Genomic DNA, 5,924 nt, shown 5'->3' on the forward strand with positions numbered 1-5,924 from the left:
TGAAAATGATCTCAAGTCTCTTTTCCTGGTCATGACTTTCAGATATTCCAATAATTTTTAAATTATCTTTCCTAAACCTGTTTTCCATATCTGTTGTTTTTTTCAATGAGATGTTTCACATTTTCTTCTAAATTTTCATTCTTTTGGTTTGTGTCCTGATTTCTTGTAAAATAAGCAACCTCCCTTAGTTCCATTCTTTGTCTGAAGGATTTGTTTTCCTCAGAGAGCTTTCTTATCTCTTTTTCCACCTGACCAATTCTGCTTTTTAAAGCATTCTTCTCCTCAGTAACTTTTTGAACTGTTTTTATCCATTTGACCTAATCTGGTTTTTAGAATGTTATTTTCTTCAACATTCTATTGGATCTCCTTGACTAAGCTGCTGGCTTCTTTTTCCATGTTTTCCTACATCTCTCTCATTTCTTTCCCCAATTTTTCTTCTATCTCCCTCCCTTGATTTTCAAAGTCTTTTTTTGAGCTCTGTCATAGCCTGACCCCAATTTCATTTTTTTTGGAGTCTTTAGATGTAGGAGCTTGTAATTCCTCATCTTCAGATTGAGTGTTTTGATCCTTCTTGGTATCACAGGCAAAGTATTTCTCAATGGTGTTACTCTTTTTTCCCCTGCTTACTCATTTCTCCAGCCTGTGCCTGGTTTTGGGGTGCTTCCTGAACTTTTGAGTATTAGTGGGACACCCCCACAAGGATCCCCATGTGTGAGGTTCTCTCTTCCCTCCTGGTCTGTGACTGATGTTCTATGGGGGGACTAGACTGCAATGAGGATCTGAATGTGGTCAGAACCTTAGAGTTCTGTTCCAGGGACTGAGGACAGAGCTTGACAGTCTCTCTCCACTCCCCTCCCTAAGCTCAGAACTCATGCCCTGGGGACTCCTGCTTACTGGCTTCTGCTTCCAGTTTCGAGATCTGGATTTGGGCTGCCATGGCCATGTGGCTTGCTGTGTGCCCTGAGGGCTGGGATTAATGTGCTCACTCTGGCAGAGGTCCCCTGCTGATCCCCCAAGTTGTGCCTGGTGCTCCCTGGGGTGTAGATCAGGAAACTAACCTCACTACTGTGAGCCATGGCTCCCAGTGCTCTGGAGCCACTGCTGGGAGGCTGAAGTTCTTTGGTTCTGGCAGGTTATCCCTCCAACCCCAGCAAGCAGAGTCTTTACTCTCTCTTCCAGGTTACCTTGGATTGGAGAACTGCCTCACAGGTCCCTCTGTGGATTCTGTCTCTTGAAAATGTAGTTAGCATTCTTAGTTTATAAGCTTTGAGTGAGAGCACCTAAGACAGTCCTCTCCTGTTGCCAACTTGGCTTTGCCCCCCTTTCCTAGCAATTTTAATCCCAATAGCTGAACTCTTTGGATTTATCAAACAGCAGATTACTATAAAGTTTTCCTGCTATTGCACCTAGTCTATTCCACTGGTACACCATTCTATTTCTTAGCCAATACCAGATAGATTTGAAGACTGATGCTTTATAATGTAATTTTAGATCTGATAGGATTAAGTCATATTCTTTTGCACTTTTTTTCATTGAATCCCTGGAAATTCTTGACTTTTTTTCTCCATATGAATTTACTTACCACTTTTTCTAACCCAGTAAAGTAATTTCTTTTTGGAATTTTTATTGGGCACTAGACAGGTAGTTTAGTTTTGGTAGAATTGTCATTTTTATTATATTAGCTTGACCTATCCATGAGCAGTTGATGTTTGCTCATTTATTCAAATCTGATTTCATTTGTGTGAGAAGTGTTTTGTAATGTTTTCAAAAAGTTTCTGAATCTTTCTTCGCAATAGACTCCCAGGTATTTTATATTGTCTGAGGTTACTTTGAATGGGATTTCACTTTCAAGCTCTTCTTGTACCTTGCTAGTCATATAGAGAAAAGTTGAGGATTTATGAGAATTTGTTTTATATTCTGCAACTTTGCTAAAGTTGCTAACTGTTTCCAGTAGTTTTTTGGATAATTTCTTGGTATTCTCAAGGTTTACCATTATATAATCTGAAAAGAGTAAGAGCTTTGTCTCTTCCTCCCCAATTCTAATTCCTTCAATTTTATTCTCTTCGTTTATTGCTAAAATTGACATTTCTAATACTATATTGAATAGTAGAGGTGATAATGAGCATCATTGATTCTCCTGTGATCTTACTGGAATGCCTCTAGCCTCTCCCCATTGAATATAATGCTCTTTCATTCCTATACTCTCTAGGGCTTTTAGTAGGAATGAGTGCTGTAATTTGTCAAAAGCTTTTTCAATGTCTATTGATATAATCATGTATTTTCTGATAGGTTTGTTGTTGATATAATTAATTATACTAACAGTTTTCCTAATATTGAACCAACCCCTTCATCCCTGGAATAAATCCTGCTTGGTCATAATGTGTTATCCTAGTGATAACTTGTTGTAATTATCTTGCTAAGATTTTATTTAAGATTGTTGCATCTATATTCATCAGGGAGATAGGTCTACAATTCACTTTCTCTGTTTTTCACTCCTCCCAGTTTTGGTATCAGCACCAAATTGGTGTCATAGAAAGAGTGAGGCAGAATTCCAACTTATCCCTATTTTTCCAAAGAGTTTATATGGAGTTGGAACCAGTTGTTTCCTAAATCTTTGGTAGAATTCACTTGTGAATCCATCAGGCCCTGGAGATTTTTTCTTAGGGAGTCAATGATGGCTTGGTGAATTTCTTTTTATGAGATAGGGTTGTTGAAGGTATTGAATCTGCTCTTCATTTAACCTGGGCATCTGATATTTTGTAAATATTTGTCAGTTTCACATAGATTGTTAAATTTATTGGCATAGTGTTGGGTAAAATAATTCTGAATTATTACTTTAATTCTCTCCTCAGTGGTGGTGAGTTCAACATTTTCATTTATGATATGAGCAATTTGGTTTTTTATCTTTTTTTAAGTCAAATTGACAAGAAGTTTATCAATTTTATTGGGTTTTCATAAAACCAACTTTTGATTTTATTTTTAAAGCTGTATTGCTTTTGATTTTATTTTCTGGTTTAATTTTTAGAATTTTTAATTTGTTATTTAATTGGGATATTTTTATTTGTTCATTGTCTAATTTTTTTAGTTACATATTTAGTTCATTGATTTCCCCTTTCTCTAATTTATTCATGTAAAACTTTAAAGATATGACATATCCCTGCGCAGCTGCTTTGAGTGAATGCCATAGGTTTTGATATGTTGTTTCATTTTTGTCATTATCTAGGATAAAATATTTAATTCTTTCTATAATTTGTTGCTTGATCCACTCATCCATTAAAATGGAGCTATTCAGTTTCCAATTAGGTCTGATTGTATATCTCCCTGGCACAATATTGGATAAGATATTTATTAAATTATGAACTGAGAAAGAAGTATTCACTATTTCTGCTCTCTGCAATTGATTATTACATTTTTAGGTCCTAGTACATGGTCAGTTTTTGTGAAAGTGCCATGTACTACACGAAAAAGGTATATTCCTTCCTCTCCCCATTGAATTTTCTCCCTAATTCTATCATATCTAGGTTTTCTAACAATCTATTTACCTCCTTAACTTCTTTTTGTTTATTTTATGATTCAATTTATCTAAATCTGAGATTGGGAGGTTTAGGTCTCCCATTAGAGGATTTTTGCTCTCTATGTCTTCCTGTAGTTCTTTCAGCTTCTCCTCTAAAAATTCAAATGCTATCCTATTGGGTATATACATACCATTGTCTATGGTACCTTTTAGGAGGATATCTTTCCTTCCTAATCTCTTTTAATGCTTTTATTTTTGCAACTGCTTTGTCTAAGATAAGGATTGCTACCCCTGCTTTTTTCACTTAAGCTGAAGTAAAATGTATTTTGCTTCAACCTTCTACCTTTACTCTATTTGTATGTCTCTGCTTCAAATGAGAAGCATATTATAGGATTCTGGTTTTTAATCTACTCTGCCATTCATTTATGTATTAAAGAAGAGTTCGTCCCAGTCACATTCAAAGTTATAATCACAAACTCTTTATTGCCCTCCATGCTACCTTCCCTCTGTTTGCATTTTTCTCTTTTTTCCCCTTTTATTTGTTATTTTTCTCTTTATTTCCCTTTATTTTCCCATATTCTCCACCATTTTCTTTTTTTTCAGTGCGTAGGCTCTCCTATATCCAGCCATCCCCTTTCTTTCCCCTTTCCCTTTTCCCCTTTTCCCTTTCATTCCTTCTGTTAGTTTCTCCCCCCCCCGTCTCTTTCTGCCCCTCCCCTTTTTGCCTTTTAAAACTTGAAAGGGCTCCTTTTTCCAGTCTGCTGTGCCTGCACACTTCCCCGCCCGGAGCGCTCCTTCTCGGTCCCCGCAGCCACCGCCACCATGGACTTCGGAGATCTCAAGACCCCCACGGGCCTGCAGCACCTCAATGACTTCCTAGAGGACAAGAGCTATATCGAGGGCTTCCTGCCCTCGCAGGCCGACATGGCCATCTTAGAGGCCGTCTCGGGCCCACCCCCCGCCGCCCTGTGCCATGCCCTGCGCTGGTACAACCACATCAAGTCGCATGAGACACAGAAGGCCAGCTTGCCAGGAATAAAGAAGGCTTTGGGTAAGTATGGGCCTGCTGATATAGAAGATACCACTGGAAGTGGGGGAAGCTACAGATAGCAAAGATGATAATGACATTGATCTTTTGGGGTCTGATGAGGAGGAGGAAAGTGAGGATCAAAGAAGCTGAGAGAAGAATGCCTTGCTCAGTATGAATCAAAGAAATCTAAAAAACCTGCAATTGTTGCCAAGTCTTCCCTCTTACTGAATGTAAAACCTTGGGATGATGAGACCGACATGGCAAAACTGGAGAGTGTGTCAGGAGCATTCAGGCAGATGGCTTGGTCTGGGGATCCTTTAAACTAGTTCCTGTGGGATATGGCATCAAGAAGCTTCAGATACAGTGTGTGTTTGAAGATGATAAAGTTGGTACAGATATGCTAGAGGAACAGATAACTGCTTTTGAAGACTATGTGCAATCCATGGATGTAGCTGCCTTCAATAAGATCTAAAACCTCTATCATCTTCAGAAATTGCATTTAAATAAAAATATTTGCAAGCAAAAAAAAAAATAAAACTTGAAAGGTAAGATGTTTTTATAGTTAACTGAGTGTGTGTGTAAGTTAACTTTAAGCCAATTCTGATAAGAGTAAATTCAGGTGTTTCTCATTTCCTTCTTTCTTCCCCTCCATTACAATAGATCATTTGTACCTTTTAATGTAATAAGATGTACCCCATGAAATCCCCTTCCCTCCTCCTGTCTCCTTCCTGTCCCCCTTTTAAAGGAGGAAGTGTTTTTAAATCATTCTCTTGAAGTCATAGAAAATCCTGAGCATCTATCACTTCTAGCTAAGTATATTGTAATTCTTTCTGTTTATTTTTATTTTTGGCAAGGCATTGGGGTTAAGTGGCTTGCCCAAGGCTACACAGCTAAGCAATTAGTAAGTGTTTGAGGCCAGATTTGAACTCAGGTACTCCTGACTCCAGGGACAGTGGTCTATCCATTGTGCCACCTAGTTGCACTGCAGTTACAGTTTTTGAGAGTTATTAGAGACTTTCTCCCAAGTAGGGATATATCCAGTTTCATCCCATTGGGTAACAGTCTCCTGGCTAAGTCATGAGTATCCATCACTTCTGCCTAAGTATATTGTTTCTGATAGAGTTACAATTTTCAGGAGTTATGAGAATCTTTTTCTCATGATGACATAAAGCCAGTTTCATCTTATTGGATAACAGTTGTTTTTTTTTTTAACCACCTCTTATTTTTGTCCTTTTTATGTGTCTCTTGACCTTCCTGCTTGATGTCCAAATTTTCTATTTAGCTCTGGTCTTTTCATCATGAAGTTTTGGAAGTCTCCGATTTCCTTAAATGTCCATCTTTTCCCCTGAAATAGAAGGCTCAGCTTTGCCAGATAGTTGA

At 37.9% G+C, this 5,924-nt stretch overlaps 1 pseudogene; it reads left to right on the plus strand.

Moving 5' to 3' along the window:
- Positions 1 to 4,336: 4,336 nt before the first annotated feature.
- Positions 4,337 to 5,035, plus strand: LOC141500110 (elongation factor 1-beta pseudogene; annotated as a pseudogene).
- The last annotated feature ends 889 nt before the right edge of the window (positions 5,036 to 5,924 follow it).

Source organism: Macrotis lagotis, chromosome X (assembly GCF_037893015.1).
Source record: "Macrotis lagotis isolate mMagLag1 chromosome X, bilby.v1.9.chrom.fasta, whole genome shotgun sequence".
Taxonomy (NCBI): domain Eukaryota; kingdom Metazoa; phylum Chordata; class Mammalia; order Peramelemorphia; family Peramelidae; genus Macrotis; species Macrotis lagotis.